General features: G+C 37.6%; 1 long non-coding RNA gene across 1 annotated transcript in view; it reads right to left on the bottom strand.

The window, feature by feature from the left end:
• Window positions 1-7,896: 7,896 nt before the first annotated feature.
• Window positions 7,897-22,817, bottom strand: part of LOC144307768 (uncharacterized) — a 68,920-nt gene continuing 53,999 nt past the window's right edge. Inside the window, exons 4-5 of the long non-coding RNA XR_013374485.1 lie at window positions 9,605-9,738; window positions 7,897-8,347 (exon numbers count right to left, since the gene is read on the bottom strand). This is a non-coding gene — a long non-coding RNA (uncharacterized LOC144307768). The remainder of the gene's footprint in view (window positions 8,348-9,604; window positions 9,739-22,817) is intronic.

Raw genomic sequence — 22,817 nt, 5'->3', positions numbered from 1 at the left:
ATTTGATAGGGAGTGAGAGAGCACAAGCAAGGGGAGCTGCAGAGGGAGAGGGAGAATCAGGCCCTCCACTGGAAAGAAAGCCCAATGTGGGGCTCAATCCCAGGAATCTGGGATCATGACCTGAGCCAGATAGACACTTAACAAGTGGAGCCACACAGGCTCCCTATTATAGACATTTTAACACTATTTATTCTTGCAATCCATGAGCATGGAGTGTTTTTCCATTTAATTTTGTCATCTCCTATTTCTTTCATTGGTGTTTTATAGTTTTCAGAATAGAGATCTTTTACCTCTTTAACCCAATTAAAGTTGGGTTATTCCTAGGTTTCTTATGGTTTGGACCCAATTGTAAATGGGATCGGTTCCTTGATTTCCATTTTTGCTGCTTCATTATTGGTGGTATACAAATGCAACAGATTTCTGTATGTTGATTTTATATTCTGCAACTTTGCTGAATTTGTGTATCACATCTAGCATTTTTTGTGGAGTCTTTCAGAATATCATGTCTTCCACAAATAGTGAAAGTTTGACTTCTTTCTTGCTGATTTGATGATTTTTGTTTATCTTTTTTTCTGATTCCTGAGGCTAGGACTTCCAGTACCATGTTAAATAACAGTGGTGCAAGTATACATGCCTGTCTTGTTCCTAACTATAGAAGAAAAGGTCTCTGTTTTTCCTCATTGAGAATAATATTAGCTGTGGGTTGTTCTATATGTCCTTTATGATGTTGAGGTATGTTCCCTCTGTCCCTTTTTATCAAGAAAAGATGCTGTACTTTGCTAAATGCTTTTATCTGCATCTATTGAGAGGATCATATAGCTCTTAACCTTTATTTTATTAATGTGATGTATCACACTGATTGATTTGTGAATAGTGAACCATTCTTGCAGCCCTGAAATAAGTTGCTCTTGATTGTGGTGAATGATTCTTTTAAGGTACTATTGGATTAGATTTGCTAGCACTTTCTTAGTATTTTTGCATCCATGTTCATAGGGATATTGGTCTGTAGTTTCATCTTATAGTGGAATCTTTGGTTTCAAATCAGAGTAAAGCCAGCTTGGTAGAATGAGTTTAGAGATCTTTGTTCCATTTCTTTTTTTTTTTTTGGAATATTTTGAGAATAGGTTTTAACTCTTCCTTATGTATTTAATAACATTCACCTGTGAAGCCATCTGGCCATGGACTTATGTTTCTTGGGAGATTATTGATTACTGATTCAGTTTCTTTGCTTCTTTTTGGTCTGTACAAGTTTTTTATTTCTTTCTATTTATTTTGGAGTCTATATGTTTCTAAGAATGCATCCATTTCTTCTAGATTGCCCAATTTATTGGCACATATTTTTCATAATATTCTCTTATTGTTTTTCTCTGGTGTTGGTTGTGATATCTCTCAGTCATGATTTTATTTATTTGGTTCTTATCTGTTTTCTTTTTGATAAATCTGACTAGGGGTTTGTCATTTTTATTAATTCTTTCAGCACCTGGTTTTATTGATCTGTTCTACTGTTTGTTTGTTTCTATTTTGTTCTGGTTCCATTCTAGTCATTTAATTCTGTTCTAATTTTTGCTGTTTCCCTTCTTTGCTGCCCTTAGGCTTAATTTGTTGTTCTTTTTCTAGCTTTTTTAGGTGTAAATTAATGTATTTGTAATTTTTCTTGCTTCTTGAGGTAGGCTTGTATATAATTCCCTCTTATCACTGCTATTGCTGCATCCCAAAGTTTTAGACCCGTTCACTGCCATTTATTTATTTATTTATTTATTTATTTATTTATTTATTTCTATCTTATTTAATTTCCTGGTTGACCCATTCATTACTTAGTCCCACTTTGTTGCTTCTTTTGTCATTGTTTTTGGAGATTTTCTCTGTTTCTTTGTAGTCTTTTTCACTATTGGTCTTTCCCACTCAAAGTACCCCCTTTACTATTTCTTGCAGGGCTGGTTTAGTGGTCACAAACTCCTTTAATTTTTGTTTATCTGGGAATCTCTTTATCTCTCCTTCTATTCTGAATGGTAGCCTTGCTGAGTAGAGTATCCTTGGCTGCAGATTTTTTTTTCCATTTAACACGTCAAATATATCATACCACTCTCTTCTGGCCTGCAGGTTTCTGTGGGTAGTTCTTCTGCTAATCTTATTTGTCTGCCTTTGGAAGTTAGGGACTTCTTTTGTCTTTCTGCTTTTAGTATTTTTTCATCTATGTATTTTTAAAATTTGTGTATAATATATCTTGGTGTTGGTCTGCTCTTGTTGATTTTGATGGGAGTCTCTGTGCTTCCTAGTTTTGAAAGTTCATTTCAAGTTCTTAACTTCCTTAAGTTTTCAGCTATAATTTCCTCAAATAAACCTTATGCCCCTTTTTCTTTCTCTTCTTCTTCTATGATATAAATACTATTATGTCTCATGGAATCACTCAGTTCTCTAAGTATACTTTCATGGTCCAAGTTTTTCTTTCCCTCTTTTGTTCAGCTATATTATCTTCCATAATTCTATGTTCTCTATCACTTATTTATATTCCTCTGTTTCTTACATACTTGTCATTTCATCCACTTGGTTTTGAATCTTGATAATTGCATTTTTCATTTAAGCCTATTTGGTTTCAACTCTTTTATCTCTGCACTAAGCATATCCCTGATATTTTCTATGCTTTTCTCAAGTTCAGCTACTACCCTTACGATTGTTTCTTTAAATTCTGGATCAAGCATATTACTTTAACTGGTTTTGATTAGATCCCTGGCCATGACTTTTGTTGTTCTTTTTTGGGGGATGGATTCTTCACTCTTGGCATTTTGTCTAGGTCTCTGTCTTTTCTGTGTTAGGAAAACCTTTTATGTTTCCTGCTCTTGAGAGTAATTGCTTTCTGAAGAAGAGGTCATATAATGCCCATGGCCTGGTGTCAGCTACATGCATTCTGGTGCTGTTTTATGGCTGTTCTTTCCCTCAGCTCAGTATTCTGCAGATTTTTTTCCTTCCCTGCAGTGGGGATTCTTTTTTTAAAGATTTTATTTATTCATGAGCGACACAGAGAAAGAGAGGCAGAGACACAGGCAGAGGGAAAAGCAGGCTCCATGCAGGGAGCCCAATATAGGACTCAATCCCAGGACTCCAGGATCATCAGGATCATGCCCTGAGCTGAAGGCAGATGCTCAACCACTGAGCCACCCAGGTGTCCCTGCAGTGGGATTAGAACTTGATCAGAGTGTGGTGAGTTTTTACTAAGTGTGCTCTGGTTTGCTTGTTAAGGAACCTGATGCTATTTCCAGGAGAGCTGAAGCTTTGTAGAACTCTATAGTCAGTAGATGTGGTAAGTATGGGGTTTGTTCTGTCTTCTGGGGGAGGGGCCTGCTATGTTATTTCTCAGACACACTTGCCTGAGAAAAGCAGTACCAGTAAAGATCATAGCGGCAGGGCTTGGTGTAAACAGTTTAGGCAGCCACTGTTGGTGCTGTACTGTTTACTGAAGTTAGTTTATGCTGACAGATGAGGAACGTAAGTGGTACTAGCCAGCTTCTTTGCCCTGGAGAGGAATTTATGCTTGCTGCTGTCAGGGAAGCCCTCTCAGAAAAACCTAGCCCAAATGAATATTAGGTATTTTTCAGATCACTGTTTTCACACTGTGTCCAGGTTGCTTGCCTGCCTGGAGAAGTGCAGTGCACTTTGGGCTCCCTACCCCATCTAGGTTGGCTCACTTAAAACTCCCAACTTTAAGGACCTGATTTGGCCTGAGCCTTCACTAGTCTTCTGGGGCAGTGTCTCGCCACACTGAGATTGATTCAAGTTAGATGCAGAAGGGCAGTTACACTAGAGTACAATAACATGGGGTTTGGAACAAAGCATACTAAAGAGCCAGTGTCCAGGTTGGCCACCTTTGGGAGGTGTCTCTGTACCTATGCTGAAAGGTGGAAGGGAAGAAAAGGTGTCCACACACTCTTTTGTCCCAGAATAGGAAATGGCACCCCTCTCCGATGTGCTTCAAGAAGAGGGAGCCATCTCTTCCAGTGTGTCTTAGGTGAGCCTCAGATATTTCCATCTGTCTGAGGTTACCTGCTTGCCTTCTCTACAAGAACACTGAAATGCTTTCTGGGGTCTATACCAGCCAAGACATAGACGTCTAAAACTCCAGCCTTTGAGCCTTACTGGTGGCAAAATCTCATGAAAATCATCCCCTCTCATTTCCTCAATGTCTTTGGGAAAGTGTTTTCCTTGTGTGATCCCCCTGTGTGCTCCTCTCTCCCTAATCGGTGCTCCTTCCCTTCTGTAGCACCCTTGACCCATTTCTTCCCCACACCATTTCTCTGCACCTCCTACCTTCCATGATGTGGTCTCTTCTCTCCCTTTAGTTGTGTAGTTTGTTATGTCAATCCTCAGAATGATTTCCTGTGTATTCAGAATATTTTGATATTTATCTAGTTGTGTTCAAGGGATGATAAACGCCTACGATCCTCCTACTAATCCATAATTGTAGCTACTCTCCCTAAGTTACTTTGATCCTGGGATCAAACCCAGAATTGGGCTCTCCGTTCAGCGGGAAGCCTGTTTATCCTTCTCTTCCTCACTCATACACTCTCTCTCTCAAATAAAGAAACAAAATCTTTAAATAAAAATAACATGAGTTTTGGCACTTATATTTATTTCCTACATACCTAATGCAGTTAACCACTAATGAGGTTTCTATCAATATAAATCATTTTGTCACTTCTAGATCTTTATGTAAATGGAATAATGCAAAATGGAGTAATGCAAAAGGCATTGCTTTTTAACTGGTTTCTTTAAACATGTTGTTTCTGAGATTTATTCATGTTGTTATATGTATCAGTGTTTATTCATTTTTATTGCAATGTAGTTATGGCTATACTAGTGTCTTTATCCAGTCATCATTTGATAGAAATTTAGTTTCTAGTTTTTTGTTATTATGAGTAAATTAGCTGCAAACATTTGTTCATAAGTCCTTTGTGTTTACCCATTTTTTATTGAGGGGAGTATAAAAGTTTTTGTTCCATATACAAGACTTTTGTCATATATATTTTTTTATATGTATTCACTTTCATGAAGCAATTGTAACCTTGGAAAACATTAACAAACTGGTCTTGTTGAGGGTAAGAGCTAGTGTAACAGATATTTATACCAAAGAAAACCACAAGGCAACATGACATTTTCTACATAATGAAAGTGGAAGCTTTGCTCAAGGTTGCAGGAAAAGGGGACTGGAGGGAATAAAGAAGTCATAATAAGGTAGATAATGAACTAAAAAAAGAAAAAAAACAAATTCTCACTATTTTACCATATTGCCTGTGTTTTTTATTCCACCAAAATAAATTAATACTCATTTATCTGAATAAAACTTCTATTTATTTCATGTTTTATACTGTCCCTTCCTTTTTTTTAAATTTTTATTTATTTATGATAGTCACAGAGAGAGAGAGAGAGAGAGAGAGAGAGGCAGAGACACAGGCAGAGGGAGAAGCAGGCTCCATGCACCGGGAGCCCGACGTGGGATTCAACCCCGGGTCTCCAGGATCGGGCCCTGGGCCAAAGGCAGGCGCCAAACCACTGCGCCACCCCGGGATCCCTATACTGTCCTTTCCTTTTGACTCCTTTTACAGAAGGAACAAAATGGTAGGTGCTTCTCCTACCACAAATATATATTTATGGCATAACTTTTGCCAGTGAGAAAGGATGACAATACATTGTAGAGTCAAAGACACAGACTTTACACTCAGAAATATTGCAATTTTAATTATATTTCTGCTATCTTAGATGTGTGACTTTGTATAAGATACTCAGTATCTCTAAGCATCTAGGATTTCATATGTTTTATGATACATATAATGATTACATATAAAGCAGGGTAGTTTCAGGATTTAAAAATGTGTATTTATAATTTGCTTAGCTATTTTGATACATGATGATTATTTGTCAGTTCCTTAATTATGGGGGTTATTTCATAATAAATAATATAGCTTTACATGCTCATAATTAAAAAGGTTTAGGATAGGCCAGATATTGCCTCTGATGCTATACTTCTGGCAAGGCCTCTAATATATCATCATCTTCAATTTAGAAACTGAAAGAGTTACATGATCTATAGAATTTATTCCTTTTAGTCTACTATTCACTTATTGTCAGGTTTCTTACAGTTTGAAGCTCCTTGAGGAATAGGATTTATCTTCACAGCAATATCATTGATTAATCAGCAGCAGAAGTAAGAAATATGGCCATTTTACTCATTATTTGTTCTTTAATAATGAGACTCAATAGATATCTTTCCCTAGTTTTATTTAATTCTTATTACTTTGATATTTGCTTTTTTATTTGTTTATTTTCCATCTTTTACCACTGGAATATAAGCTCCATACTGCCAAGATAATTTCTGTTGTATTCACTTTTGTTTATCCAGAATAAACAGTGTCTGATGCATAGTATCAGCATAGTACATATTTTTGATAAGAATAAATGATTTAATGCCATCTTCTAGAGTTTATAATAGAAAAGTCTATTAGGTAGTTTTTACAATGCCTTATGAAGTTTATGAATAAGAAAATAATCCAGTGAAGTAGAAACATCAGTTTATTTTGCATAAATAATGTGCTACTTTAAAATTCTCCTTTTAAAACTTGCTTCTGAGGGCAATCTGAAAAAGTACACCAAGAAAGATAGCTAATGATTTTTTAAAATTTGTATTTATTTGAGGAGAGAGAGTGAGCAAGAGAGAAAGAGAGCATGAATGGGAGGAGAGGAAGAAGCAGACTTCCTGCTGAGCAGGAAGCCCAGTGCTGGGCTTGATCCTGGCCCTCCAGGATCATGATCTGAACCAAATGCATTTTAAAGTAATCACACTCAACAAAGGGCTGAAACTCACAGCCCTGTAATCAAGAGTTGCTCACTAAACCAACTGAGCCAGCCAGGTGCCCCACCCCCTAAGAAGGGTAACTTCAGAATATTTCCACTTTGTCTTCAATAAATATTTAATGCCAAGGGAATAATTTTATTATTTCCTATTGAGTTTTTTCCAGTGAAATTAATACTGAATTGTTTCTTTCCTCAGAAAGAAAAGGTAGCAACAATAAAAATATAGATTTATATCCCTTTCCAGTAAAAATCGTCTGAAGTTCCAAAGTGTTGGAAGAGAAGCTGGGAGTGGTGGTGTTGACTAAAATGTTCAGTGAGTACAAGAACTGTGAAACAATATCAAACTCCACTTAACCTGTGTTCTAAAGAAAAGACTTCTGGATATGCAGTTTGAAAATCAGCTGTAGTATTGTCTGTGTGACCAAACCTTGAGTCACTTACTTAATTTTCCTAGTTCACAATTATTTGTATTACAGACTCTTAAAATGAGTGAGAAAACTCATGGCTGTCTCTTTTAATTTAGTTAAGGAATGTTTATTTCATATACAATGTTCTTTTTAAGGAATATGACAAGCTCAGGCACCTGTGTGGCACAGTCAGTTAAGCATCTGACTCTTGGTCGTGGCTCAGGTCATGATCTCAGTGTCATGAGATACAGCCCCATGTCAGGCTACATGTTTAGCATGGATTCTGCTTCAGATTCTCTTCTTCTGCACTTCCCTGCTGTTCTCTCTCTCTCTCTCATAAATAAATAAATAAATACATAAATACATAAATAAATAAATATTTAAAAATATGATGAGCGTAATACAAAGTATTATCTATCATTTAAAGTATTGATTTTGCTCATTAAAAACTCTTACTAAATCTTCCAACTCTGAATTGAGCTTCCTGTTTTGATTCCTTAACTATGTCAAACCTTACTGCTTGTGAGCAGCTAGCAGCTTTTATACCTCACTCTTCAAATAGCATTTCATTATTGTTGCCCTATGAGTTAATCAGTGACACCAATAAAGATATGTCATTATCAATACATTTTATTCTCTACAGGTGATATGTACATAGCATAGTTGAAGCTGACAAGTGATGGCTCTGTTAAGAGGGTGTGAGGAAAGAAAAGTAGTATAAATTACTAAAATTCCCTTGGTTTCAAGGATAAGTAGAGTGTCATAGAGTGAACATTTGCATCATTAAATATACTGAAAGTACTTATCAGTGATTTTGAAGATGAGGGATTTTTTTAGCTTTTCATCTGTTTCAAACATAAGGATAAGAATATCAAATACTTTTCTGAAAACTTGCAAAATTCCTAAATTCCCTTTTTAAAATCTTTAAGCCATGTTCATCTTCTGTTTTTTTAATGTTATTTAAGAGGACATGTTCCTTTGAAAAATAACCCTGCTATTTGGTTAATTTTATATTTCCTTGATTCTTCACTCATCTTCAGTCATTTTTCATCTCTAAACTCTCTTCATTCCTTTCTACCATCAAATATATAGTGGGCCTATGAAAACAAACAAACAAACAACAACGACCAAAACAAAGCAAAACAGAAAACATTGCTGTCATCATTCTTAATACCTAAATTTACATTTTTAAATCTATCTTCTTCCTTTTATCAACAAACATATGAAAAGAATAAGTTATGCATTTATTTTACTTTAAGATAAGATTTCCATCTATGTGATTTTGAATTCTGCCTTTATCACACTTACAGAAATTGTTGTCTCAGAAGTCAGCTAGAAAACCCTAAATAAAAATTCAAAAGCCTATTCTCAGTACTTCACATAATCTAAATCTGGAATATACCACTCTAATGACAAGCCACTTTTTGAAAATTTCTTTCTCTTTACTTTCATTGACTGTGCACTCTTCTATTTCTTATTCCACCTCTAACTTGTTTTTCATTCTTCACTGACTCTTCTTTGTTCATTTTCCCCTTATGTCAAAGTTGTCTTAAAACTACTGCCACAAGGTCTTTTCTTGGCCTCTGGCCCCTGCCCAACCTAAGCAAATTAAACCACTCTTAAAATTTCAATTGTCACATTTCTATGAATACGAATCCACATTTCTAATTCTGTTGTAAGATTTTGTCATGTATTTTCAATTGCCTTGAATACTGCCATATTGATATTTAGATATCAGCATGTCCAAATCCAAATATATATCATTATTCTCCCACATGTATAATTTTTATTATGTGTGTTTGTAGAACCATTTTTTTATTTTTAAAAAATATTTAATTTTTGTCTGTAACCTGTATACCCAATGTGGTGTCAAATTTACAACTCCAAGATCAAGAGTCACATGTTTTATCAAATTAGTCAGCCAGGTGCCCCAGATCAGAAATTTTCAAAGTTACAACAATATATTAATTATCTACTATTGCATCAATGGTATTTCATCTTTCCTCATAAGTTTATGAGGCAGATAATACTCTCCTTTTATATATAGGGATGTGAATAGTATTTTATCACTTGTTTATATTCATATGACATTAGGTGTTAGATTCAGAATTTGAATGAATTTGTCTCAAGTACATTGCATTATGACATGTTAACTCCCAGTCATATTCAAAAATGTGGAGTTGGTTTTAGTTTTTTATTTCTTTTCTCTGTTAGCCTCAATCCCTTAACTACACACTTAAGAGACCCCAGGAAATTTTAATCTGAAATGTTTCATGTCTATACCTCTTTTCAATTTTTTAAAAATTTTCCTTGTCACTGCTAATGCCCTAATACAGGCCTTCATCATTTCTTACCTTGATTGCAGAAATTATGATAACTGCTGTCCCTTTTTCAGTCTAATTACATACTCAATTATATTCTATATGGTCATGGAGATGATCCTTAAAAAATACTTCGCTGTTTGTGTCAATACATTGTTACAAGTTGCCTGAAAAGGAAAATCAGAAGAGAACATCATATTCAAGGTAATCCAAAACCTTATATCAATCTAACAATCCAATTACTATACTTTTATTTGTGTTTCCACTAAACCCATATCAGGTTATTTTTACTATTCCAAAAGGGTGGGACTTTACTCTTATCCCCCTATACCTTTGCTCATACATTTTCCTATATATTTAATGCATTTCTCTTTGTTAAAAAATGATGCAAATCAAGAAACAGATTTACATATAAATAGGCAGTTCATTTAAAACAAAAGTTCAAAGCAAATTGATGAAGAATCAATAGTCTTTTCATTAATGGTGCTGGAAGAATTGGATATCTCTATCCAAAATAAATAAAATAACATAACATAAGGTAAACTTGATTGAAAACTAATATTATATACACACACACTGTCTCAAAATGTTTCAGCAACCAACAATCATAAAACTAATAGAAGAAAGCAAAGAGAAAATTATGTGGCTGGATTAGGAAAATATTTATAAATATTTAACAAAATTATATTCACAGGAGAATAAAAATAAATAATGGACATTATAAAAAAAAAAAAACTTTTCTCCAAAAGACATTGCCAAGGTAATGAAAAGACAAGCTACAGGTACGCCTGGGTGGCTCAGCAGTTGAGTGTCTGCCTTCAGCTTCACGTGATCCTGGAGTTCTGGGATCAAGTCCCACATCAGGATCCCTACATGGAGCCTGCTTCTCTATTTGCTTATGTTTCTGCCTCTCTCTCTCATAAATAAATAAATAAATAAATAAATAAATAAATAAATAAATAAATAAATTCTTTTAATAAAAAAGAAAGACATGATACATATTAGGAGAAAATATTTACAAAACATATGTCTGATAAAGGACTCATAACCAAAATATAAAAAGAACATTCAGATATCAATAACATACAAACAATAAACTTACAAACAGGAGGAAATATATTAATAAACACTTAACAAAATATATGGATGGCAAATGAGCACACAAAATAATCATTTTCAGTTTTCATGGAAAAGCAGGTGAGAAACACAATGAGATATCTCTATACACCTAAATGGTTTAAATAATTTTTAATGATATACTAAGGGCTTATGAATTTATGGAACCAATCGGAGCTCTTATACACTGCATATAAAAATGCAAAATAATACAGTCACTTGAGAAAAAAAAAAGGTTGTTTCTTAAAAACTTGAACATGTACTTACCATGCGATCTGGTAATCCCATTAACATGTATTTTCCCATGTAGAATAAATATTCTACTTCACACAAAAACCAATACAATGATGTTTATAGCTAATTTATTCATAATTATGAGACACCAGGAACAACACAAATACCTCTGGAAACCCATGAATAAATGAGTAAACACAGTGTAGTACATGCAGAGTTGAATATGACTCAGAAATTTAAAAAGAATAAACTATGAAAAAACTAAAAAGAAAAGACTATGAATCCATTCAATAACATTGTCAAAACGCTACATTCTAGGGAGGGGCAAGATGGTGAAGTAGCTGTCTCAACTCATCTGGCCCCACAAACTTACCTAGATAACTTTCAAAATATTCCGAACACTTACTTATGAATTCGAACTGAGATTTCTTTCTCTGTTTTTTTAATATTTTATTTATTTATTCATGAGAGATGCAGAGAGAGACAGAGACAGAAGCAGAGGGAGTAGCAGGCTCCACGCAGGGAGCCCGATGTGGGACTCAATCCCAGGTCCTCAGTATCACACCCTGGCCAAAGGCAGCACTAAACCGCTGAGCCACCGACTGCTCGTTGACCTGAGATTTTAAGAGAGAACAGCTGGAGTGCTACAGAGAGAAAATTTTTCGCTTCTAACAAGGTAGGAAGGTGAAAAAAAAAAATGAAAAAGAATAAATTGTGGGGGAGGGGAACCGTGAGTAGCCCTGCTAAAGCAGATCAGGAAAGCCTCCAGGGCAGGAAAGTCCATCCCTGGAGAAGGGAGAACTTTAAAAATCCATGCCAGAGTTTTCCCTGATGGAAAAGTGCTAAGCAGGGAAATCGGGCAGAATTGCAGGAGGGACAGTGAAGCCCGAAGATTCCCGAAGTCACTATAAGGGGAGGGTAGACCAGGGGAAATCTCAACGCAAACCTTGGTCAGATATAGGTAAAGGGTTGGAGCGCTGCAGCCCTCTGGGGCATTTGGGAGAAGCCAGTCAGTTAGGCGAGGCTGCTCTGTTTGGAGGTGGCTGTGCCCCATTCCCTTTCGGAGAGGCGGTCCCCTGGAGCACAGTCCAATGGCACAAGAAGCCCAAACACACAAAGCCCATGATGCATTCCCCCTGGGACAGGCAGAAGCGAGGAGGGCACAGGACAGTGAGAACTCTCCTGTCGCTGGGTGCCCTGTGAGCTGTGCCAATCAGTGCACTGGAATCGGCCCCGGGAGCATCTAGGCCAGTGCGGACTGGGAGACTGAAATTACCCGCAGAGAGCTGGACTCCAGAGCTGGAAATCTGTTTGTCGCCATTGTTGTTTTCCCCCTTTGATTCACCTTGTGCCTGGAAGAGGCAGGGCCTCTAGGGAACAAAGGCCTCACAGGATAAACAGCTCATACTGAGTCCAGCACCTGGCAAGGGGTGGGGCATCTCTGCCTAGGCACAGAAACTTGAGAATTAGCACAGCATAACTTTCCCCCAGAAGACTAGCTGGAAGAACAAGGGAAGACCAATTTATTGACCAAGCAGCACTGGAAAACTCCAGAACTGAGGGAAAATACTATATAAAACTAGAGGGTCCGTTTTTTTTTTTTTCTTAGTTTTTTTTTCTTCTTCCATTATGACTTTTTTTTTTTTTTATGATAGTCACACACAGAGAGAGCGAGAGAGGCAGAGACACAGGCAGAGGGAGAAGCAGGCTCCATACACCGGGAGCCTGACGTGGGACTCGATCCCAGGTCTCCAGGATCGCACCCTGGGCCAAAGGCAGGCGCTAAACCGCTGCGCCACCCAGGGATCCCCATTATGACTCATTTTTATAGCAAACTAGAAATTGCCAATTTCACTTCAACTATAATATTTTACCAGCTCTTCATTTTTAAGGTTTTTTTTTTCCTTTTTGACTTTCACATTTCTACAATTACATATCTTAGATATATTTTTCACTTCTGGATTCTGTTCAATGTATTCAATTTAATTTTGGGAGATATATGACATATGAGTATTTGCTTTGTTTTTTTGCTTTTTCTGCCTCATTTTGTTTCACAATAGTGGAAATTAGTATCTCCTAAAACATGACCAACATACACCCAGAACCAAGTGGTTCTGTTTTGGTTCATTATGTGAAATTATATTATCTCCCATTCTGCCCCCCCCCCCCTTTTTATCTTGTTTATGTTTTGGTGGTCAGTGTTGGGTCTTTATATAAGTATGGCTGGTTTATATAAATTTTGGATTGAGCATCTTCTAACATAAGGAACAAAACACTCAGAACCAATAGGATCACCCTCTGGAACCCCCTCAAGGAGTCTAGATTTTCTCTCCGCTACCACTTACTCACCACCACCATCCTCCCTTTTTCTATTTCTCTTTTTCCTCTTTTCTTTACTTTTTTTTCTTTTTTCTTTTTTCTTCTTCTTTCTTTTTGGTTTTTAGCTTTTTATTTTTACTACTATGATTTGAAAATTGGTTTTCACTTTAGTGGTCATTTTGTTTTTCTTTGTTCTGTTCTTTTTATTCTTTTATGTTCCAGTCTGACCTCTTTGGAGTCATCTAGGGTGTATTTTACTTAGGTTGTGGTTGATAATTTTGACTCAGACCACTCATACAGCCACTCTCTAATAGACAAAAAGACTAGAAGGAAGATTTCACCACAAAATAAAGTACGGGAAACAGTATTCTCTGCCACAGAGTTTCAGAATTTGGATTTCAATATGATGTTAGTAATTCAATTCAGAAGTATGATTATAAAGCTACTGGTGGCTCTGGGAAAAAAAAAGCATAAAGGACTCTAGAGACTTCCTTACTGCAGAATTAGGATCTAATCAGGGCGAAATTAAAAATAAATTGAATGAGGGCGGGGCAAGAGGGCAGAGGAGTTGGGTCCCCAAGTCAACTGTCTCCACCACCTTACCTAGATAAGGTTCAAATCATCCTGAAAACCTACGAATTAGGCCTGAGATTGAAAGAGAGAATAGCTGGAATGCCACAGTGAGAAGAGTTCATGCATCCATCAAGGTAGGGAGATAGAAAATAAATAAATAAAAAAACATCCAGTAGGGGAGGGGCCCCCGGGAGGAGACCAGCTAAGGTCGGGCAGCGAGAGCCTCCAGGACAGGAAAGCCAGACCCGGAGAAGCATGAACTTTACAAATCTTCCCAGACAGAAAGGCGCTCCCAGGGAACTCAGGCAGGACCACAGGAGGGGCAGTGGAGCCCCCAGTTTCCCAGGGTCACTAACAGAGGAAGTGCGCCCCGCGGGAGAGCGAGCCACCCACCACCCGCCGAGCTCCCTAAAGGGCTGGAACACGTGCCGGGTGAGGCCTCGGGAGTGGCTCAGGTGAGGGCTCAGGCGGGGGCTCTGCATGGAAGGGGATGAGTGGCCCCATGAGTACGATTCCAGCCGCCCAGGCCCCGGAGCCCCGGCCGCAGGGGGACAGAGTCCAGGATCCTGCACTCTCCCCCGGGATACGGGGAGGCCTGGAGGGCACAGGACAGTGAGGACACTCCTGCTACCACCAGCCCTGAGCTGTAAAGATCAGAGACCCCGCCCCTGGAGCATCCAGGCCAGTATGGACTGGGAGACTGCAGTAGCTACTGCCGGAGGTGAATCCAGGGCTGGAGATCTGGCCGCCACAGCTGTGGTTGTTCCTCCCTGTGTGACCTTGTGCATGGGATGGAGCAGAGCTTCCAGGGAACAGGGGCCTCACGGGATAAACAGCTCCCACTGAGCCGTGCACCTGGCAGGGAGCAGGGCAGCTCCCCCAGGTGCACACACCTGAGAATCAGCACAGCAGGCCCCACCCCAGAAGACCAGCTGGAAGGACAGGGGAAGAGCAAGTTCTTGGCTGAGCAGTGCTGGAAAGGTCCAGGGGAAGTCGAGGGACTTGTAGTATATAGAATCAGAGGATAACCCTTCTTGTTTTTCCTTTTTCTTTATCTTTCTTGTATTGTTTTGTGTTTTTGTTTTTGTTCTTTGTTTCCCCCCTGTTTTTCTCTTTTTTTTCCCTTCCTTTTCCTAATACAACTTGTTTTTAGCCACTCTGAATTGAGCAAAATGACTAGAAATAAGAACTCACCACAAAAGAAAGAATCAGAAATAGTACTCTCTCCCACAGAGTTAAAGAATTTGGATTACAATTCGAAGTCAGAAAGCTAATTCAGAAGCACAATTATGAAGTTACTGGTGGCTCTGTAAAATGCAAAAAGAATTCAAGAGACTTCATGACTGCAGAATTTAGACTTAATCAGGCCAAAATTCAAAATCAATTAAAGGAGATGCAATCCAAACTGAAGGTCCTAAAGACGAGGGTTAATGAGGAACAAGAATGAGTGAATGACATAGAAGGCAAGTTTATGGCAAGGAAGGAAGCTGAGGAAAAAAGAGAAAAGCAATTAAAAGATCATGAGGATGAGTTAAGGGAAATAAATGACAGCCTCAGAAGGAAAAATCTACATGTAATTGGGGTTCCAGTGGGCGCCAAAAGGCACAGAGGTCCAGAATGTGTATTTGAAAAAAACATAGTTGAGAACTTCCCTAAATTGGGAAGGGAAACAGGTATTCAGATCCAGGAGATAGAGAGATCCCGCCTAAAATTAATAAAAACCTCTCAACACGTCAACATTTAATAGTGAAACTTGCAAATTCCAAAGATAAAGAGAAAAGCCTTAAAGCAGCAAGAGAAAAGAAATCCCTAACTTTTATGGGGAGAAGCATTAGGATAACAGCAGACCTCTCCACAGAGACCTGGCCGGCCAGAAAGGGAAGGCAACATATATTCAGGGTCATAAAGGAGAAGAACCTGCAGCCAAGAATACTTTATCCAGCAAGGCTCTCATTCAAAATAGAAGGAGAGATAAAGAGCTTCCAAGATAGACAGAAACTGAAACAATATGTGACCACCAAACTGGCTCTGCAAGAAATATTAAGGGGGACTCTGTAAAAGAATGAGGAAGTCCAAGGAAACAATCCACAACAACAGGGACTGAACAGGTATCATGATGACACTGAATTCATATCTTTCAATAGTACCTCTGAACGTGAATGGGCTTAATGACCCCATCAAAAGGTGCAGGGTCTTAGACTGGATAAAAAAGCAAGATTCATCTATTTGCTGTCTACAAGAAACTCATTTGAGACCTAAAGACACCTCCAGCCTGAAAATGAAAGGTTGGAGAACCATGTAACTTTCAAATCGTCCTCAAAAGAAAGCAGGGGTAGCCATCGTTATATAAGATAAATTAAAGTTTATCCCGAAGACTGTAGTAACAGATGAAGAGGGACACTATATCATACTTAAAGGATCTCGCCAACAATAAGACCTAACAATCATGTATTTTTATGCCCCGAATGTGGGAGCTGCCAAGTATATCGATCAGTTAATAACCAAAGTTAAGACATACTTAGATAATAATACACTTATACTTAGTGACTTGAATGCAGCACTTTCTACAATCGACAGATTTCTAAGCACAACATCTCCAAAGAAACGAGAGCTTTAAATGATACACTGGACCAGAGGATTTCACAGATATTTTCAGAACTTTACATCCAAACTCAACTGAATACACATTCTTCTCAAGTGCACATGGAACTTTCTCCAGAATAGACCACATAGTGGGTCACAAAACAGGGCTTAACCAATACCAAAAGATTGGGATTGTTCCATGCATATTTCCAGATCATAATACTTTATACATAGAACTAAATCGCAAGAAGAAGTTTGGAAGGATTTCAAACACGTGGAGGTTAAGGACCATCCTGCTAAAAGATGAAAGGGTCAACCAGGCAATTAGGAAAGAATTAAAAATATTCATGGAAACTAATGAGAACGAAGATACAACTGTTCAAAATCTTTTGGGATACAGCAAAAGCAGTCCTGAGGGGGAAATACATCGCAATACAAGCATCCCGCAAAAAACTGGAAAAAACTCAAATACACCAGGCAACCTTGCACCTAATGGAACTGGAGTAAGAATAGCAAATAAAACCTATACCCAGCAGAGAAGAGAGTCAATGAAGACTGGAGCATAACTCAATGAAATAGAGACCAGAAGAACTGTGGAACAGATCAAAAAAACCAGGAGTTGGTTCTTTGAAAGAATTAATAAGATAGATAAGTCATTAGCCGGCATTATGAAAAACAAAAGAGAAAAAATTTTAATTAATCAAATCATGAATGAGAAAGGAGAGATCACCACCAATACCAAGGAAATACAAATGATTTTAAAAACATATAATGAGCAACTGTATGCCAATAAATTAGGTAATCTAAAGAAATAGACACATTTTTGGAAAGCCACAAACTACCAAAACTGGAACAGGAAGAAATAGAAAAAGGGAACAGATGAATAACCAGGGAGGAATTTGAAGCAGTCATCAAAAACCTCGCAAAACACAAAAGTCCAGGGTCAAATGGCTTCCCAGGGGAATTCTATAAAACATTTAAAGAAGAAACCATACCTATTCTACTAAAGCTGTTCTGAAAGATAGAAAGAGATGGAATACTTACAAACTCGTTTTATGTGGCCAGTATCATCTTAATTCCAAAACCAGACAAAGACCTCAGCAAAAAGGAGAATTAGATACCAATATCCCTGATGAACACAGATGCAAAAATTCTCAACAAGATACCAGCCAATAGGATCCAACAGTACATTAAGAAGATTCTTCACCATTACCAAGTGGGATTTATCCCCGTGATGCAAGGCTAGTTCAACACTGGTAAAGCAATCAATGTGATAGATCATATCAGCAAGAGAAAAAACAAGAACCATATGATCCTCTCCATAAAAGCAAAGAAAGCATTTGACAACACACAGCATCCATTCCTGATCAAAACTCTTCAGAGTGTAGGGATAGAGGGAACATTCCTCAGCATCTTAAAAGCCATCTACCAAAAGCCCACGGCAAATATCATTCTCAATGGGGAAACACTGGGAGCCTTTCCCCTAAGATAAAGAACAAGACAGGGATGTCCACTCTCACCCCTGCTATTCAACATAGTACTAGAAGTCCTAGCCTCAGCAATCAGGCCCCCCAAAAAACTAAAAGGCATTCAAATTGGCAAAGAAGAAGTTAAACTCTCTCTCTTTGCAGATGACATGATACTGTATGTAGGAAACCCGAAAGACTTCCCCATAAAATTTCTAGGACTCATACAGCAATTCAGCAGTATGGCAGGATACAAAATCAATGCTCAGGAGTCAATGGCATTTCTACACACTAACAATGAGACTGAGGAAAGAGAAATTTATGAGTCAATCCCATTTACAATTGCACCCAAAAGCATAAGATCCCTGGGAATAAACCTAACGAAAGAGGTAAAGGATCTATAACCTAAAAACTACAGAACACTTCTGAAAGAACTTAGGAAGACACAAAGAGATGGAAAAATATTCCATGCTCATGGATTGAAAGAATTAATATTGTGAAAATGTCAGTGTTACCCAGGGCAGTGTACACATTTAATGCAATTCTTATCAGAATACCATGGAATTCCTTCACAGAGTTGGAACAAAATCATCTTAAGATTTGGGTGGAATCAGAAAAGACCCTTAATAGCCAGGGGTACATTGAAAAAGACAACCGGAGTTAGGGGCATCACAATGCCACATTTCAGGTTGTACTACAAATCTGTGATCATCAAGGCAGTGTGGTAATGCCACAGAAACAAACACATAGATCAGTGAAAAAGAATAGAGCATCCAGAAATGCCCCCTCAACTTTATGGTCAACTAACATTCAACAAAGCAGGAAAGACTATCCAGTGGAAAAAAGAGTCTCTTCAATAAATGGTGCTGGGAAAATTGGACAGCCACATGCAGAAGACTGAAACTAGACCATTCTCTTACACCATACACAAAGATAAACTCAAAATGGATGAAAGATGTAAATGCAAGACAAGCATCCATTAAATTCCTAGAGGAGAACACAGGCAACACCATTTTTGAACTTGGGCACAGCAATTTCTTGCAAGATACATCCATGAAGTCAAGGGAAACAAAAGCAAAAATGAATTATTGGGACTTCATCAAGATAAGAAGCTTCTGCACAGCAAAAGAAACAGTCAACAAAACTAAAAGACAACCTACAGAATGAGACAAGATATTGGCAAAAGACGTATAAGAGAAAGGCTAGTATCCAAGATATATAAAGTATTTATTAAACTCAACAGCAAGGAAACAAAGAATCCAATCATGAAATGGGCAAAGACATGAACAGAAATTTCACAGAGGAAGACATAGACATGGCCAACATGCACATGAGAAAATGCTCCGCATCACTGGCCATCAGGGAAATACAAATCAAAACCACAATGAGATACCACCTCACACCAGTGAGAATGGGGATAATTAACAAGGCAGGAAACAACAAATGTTGGAGAGGATGTGGAGAAAGGGGAACCTTCTTGCACTGTTGGGATTGTGAACCGGTACAGCTTTCTGAAAAACTGTGTGGAAGTTCCTCAAAGAGATAAAAATAGAACTTCCCTATAATCCAGTAATTACAGTGCTGGTGATTTGCCCCAAAGATACAGTTGCAGTGAAACGTTGGCACTCCTGCTCCCTAATGCTTATAGCAGCAATGTCCACAATATCCAAACTGTGGAGGAAACCTCTGTGCCCATCCTAAGATACATGGATAAAGAAGATGTGGTAGATATATATATAATGGAATATTACTCAGCCATTAGAAACGACAAATACCTACCATTTTCTTCGACATGGATGTAACTGGAGGGTATTATGCTAATTGAAGTAAGTCATTCGGAGAAGGACAAACATTATATGGTCTCATTCATTTCGGGAATATAAAAAATAGTGAAAGGGAATAAAGGGGAAAATAGAGAAAATGAGTGAAAATATCAGTGATAGTGACAGAACATGGGAGATTCCTCCCTCTGGATAATGAACAAGGGGTAGTGGAAAGGGAGGTATGTGAGGGATTGGGTTACTGTGTGATGGGAACTGGTGATATGCTATATATTGGCAAATTGAACTCCAATAAAAAATAAATTTAAAAAAATTAAATGAGATAAAATCCAAACTGGATATTCTGTTAGGGTTAATGAGGTGGAAGAAACAGTAAGTAGCACAGAAGCTGATGATAGGAAGGTAGCTGAGGATAAAAGGAATAAAAAACATTTAAAAGCCCTTGAGCAAAGGCTTAGGGAAATTAATTATTGCTTGAGAAGGAAGAATATACATATACTGGGGATTCCAGAAGAGGTTAAGAGAGAGAGAGAGAGAGAGGACCACAAATACTTGAGCAAATCATAGCTTAGAACTTTCCAAATCTGTGGAAGGAATTAGGCATTCAGACCCAAGAGATAGGGAGGACACCCCCACAAAATCAATAAAAACCGTTCAGCACCTTAGCATTTAATAGTGAAACTTGCAAATTTTAAAGATAAAGAAAAGTTTCTTAAAGCAGTGTGAGTCAAGAGATTCTTAAATTATATGGGGAGAAATATCAGATTAACATAAGACCACTCCACACAGACCTGGCAGGCCAGAAGGGCCTGGCATGATATATAAAGGGTACTAAATGAGAAGAACATGCACCCAAAGATACATGATCCAGCAAGGCTGTCATTCAGAATAGAAGGAGAGATAAAGAGCTTCCAGGATAGACATAACTGAAAGAATATGTGAGGACCAACCTGGCTCTGCAAGAAATATTAAGGGGGAACCCTATAAAAGAAAGAGGAAGCCCAAAGAAATAATCCACAAAACAGGGACTGAATAGGTATTACAATGCACTAAATTCATATCTTTCAATACTTACTCTGAACATGAATTGGTTAAATGATTCTATCAAAAAATGCAGGGTATTGGACTGGATAAAAAAAGCAAGACCCATCTATATGCTGTCTATAAGAGACTCAATGTAGACCTAAGGACAGTTCCAGCCTGAAAATGAAGGGGTGGAGAACCATTTACCTTTCAAATGGTCCTCACAATAAAGCTGGGGTATGATCCTCATATCAGATAACTTAAAGTTTACATCAAAGATTATAGTAAGAGATGAAGAGGGACACTATATCATACTTAAAGGGCCTACCCAACAAGAAGACCTAATAATCATGAATATTTATGCTCCTAATGTGGCAGATGCCAAATCAATCAATCAATTAATAACCCAAAATAAAGAGATATTTAGAAAATAATATACTAATAGTAGAAGATTCAACATGGCCATTCTGCAAATGACAGATCTTCTAAGTAGAACATCACCAAAGAAACAAGGCCTGGAATGATACAGTGGATGAAACAGATTTCACAAATATATACAGAACATTACTTCCTAATGCAAATGAATGCACATTCTTCTCATGTGCACAAGGAACTTTCTCCAGAATGGACCACATACTGGTCACAAAGTAGGTGTCAACCAATACCAAAAGATTGGGATTGTCCCCTGCATATTTTCAGACCATAAAGCTTTGAAACTTGAATTCAATTACAAGAAGAAATTTGGAAGAAATTCAAACACGTGGAGGTTAAAGATCATCCTACCAAAAGATGAGTGGGTCAACCAGGTAATTAGAGAAGAATTCAAAAGACTCATGGAAGCTAAGAAAAATGAAGATAAAACCAAAATATTTGGGATGCAGTAAAAGCAGTCATAAAAGGGAAACACCTGTCAATACAAGCCTCCCTCAAAAACTGGGAAAAAACTCAAATACACAAGCTAACCTTGTACATAAAGAACTGGAGAAAGAACACCAAGTAAAACTTACAGCAAACAGAAAAAGAGAAATAATAAATATTTGAGCAGAACTCAATGAAATAGAGACAAGAACTGTAGAACCATTCAACAAAACCAGGAGTTGGTTTTTAAAAGAATTAATAAGATAGATAAACCATTAGCCAGCCTTATTAACAAAAGAGGACTCAAATTTATAAAATCACAAATGAAAGAGGAAAGATCGCAACCATTACCAAAGAAATACAAACAATTTTAATAACGTGTTATGAGCAGCTATATGCCAACAAATTAGGCAATCTAGAAGAAATGGATGCATTTCTGGAAAACCACAAACTACAAAAACAGGAACAGGAAGAAACAGAAAACATGAACATGCCAATAACCAGGAAGGAAATTGAAGCAGTCATCAAAAAACCTCCCAAGACACAAAAATCCAGGGCCAGATGGCTTCCCAGGGGAATTCTACCAAACTTTTAAAGAAGAATACCCATTCTACTAAAGCTGTTTCAAAGGATAGAAAGGAACAGAATACTTCCAAACTTGTTTTATGAGGCCAGCTTTACCTTGATTTCAAAACCAGACAAAGATGTCACCAAAAGGAGAATTCGAGATCAATATCCCTGATGAACACATATGCAAATATTCTTAAAAACATATTAACCAATAGGATCCAACAGTACATTAAGAAGATTATTCACCATGACCAAATGGGATTTATCCCTGGGATTGAAGAGTGGTTCAGTATTAGTAAAACAATCAACATGATAGGTCACATCAATAAGAGAAAAAACAAGAACAATATGACCCTCTCATTAGATGCAGAGAAAGCATTTGACAAAATACAGCATGCATTCCTGATTAAAATTTTTCAAAGTGTAGGGATAGAGGGGCATTCCTCAATATCTTAAAAGCCATTTATGAAAAGCCCACAGTGAATATCATTCTCAAAGTGGAAAAGCTGAGGGCCTTTCCCTTAAGATCAGGAACATGACAGGGATGTCCACTCTCACCACTACTGTTCAACATAGTACTTGATGTCCTAGCCTCAGCAATCAGGCAATAAAAAGAAATAAAAGGCATTCAAATTGGCAAAGAAGAAGTCAAACTCTCCCTCTTTGCAAAGGGCATGATACTGTATATGGAGAACCCAAAAGACTCCATCCCAAAATTGCTAG

This window comes from Canis aureus, chromosome X, assembly GCF_053574225.1.
Source record: "Canis aureus isolate CA01 chromosome X, VMU_Caureus_v.1.0, whole genome shotgun sequence".
Classification (NCBI taxonomy): Eukaryota; Metazoa; Chordata; class Mammalia; order Carnivora; family Canidae; genus Canis; species Canis aureus.
The sequence above is the reverse complement of the archived record's forward strand: the minus strand, read 5'-3'. Positions and strand labels throughout refer to the sequence as shown.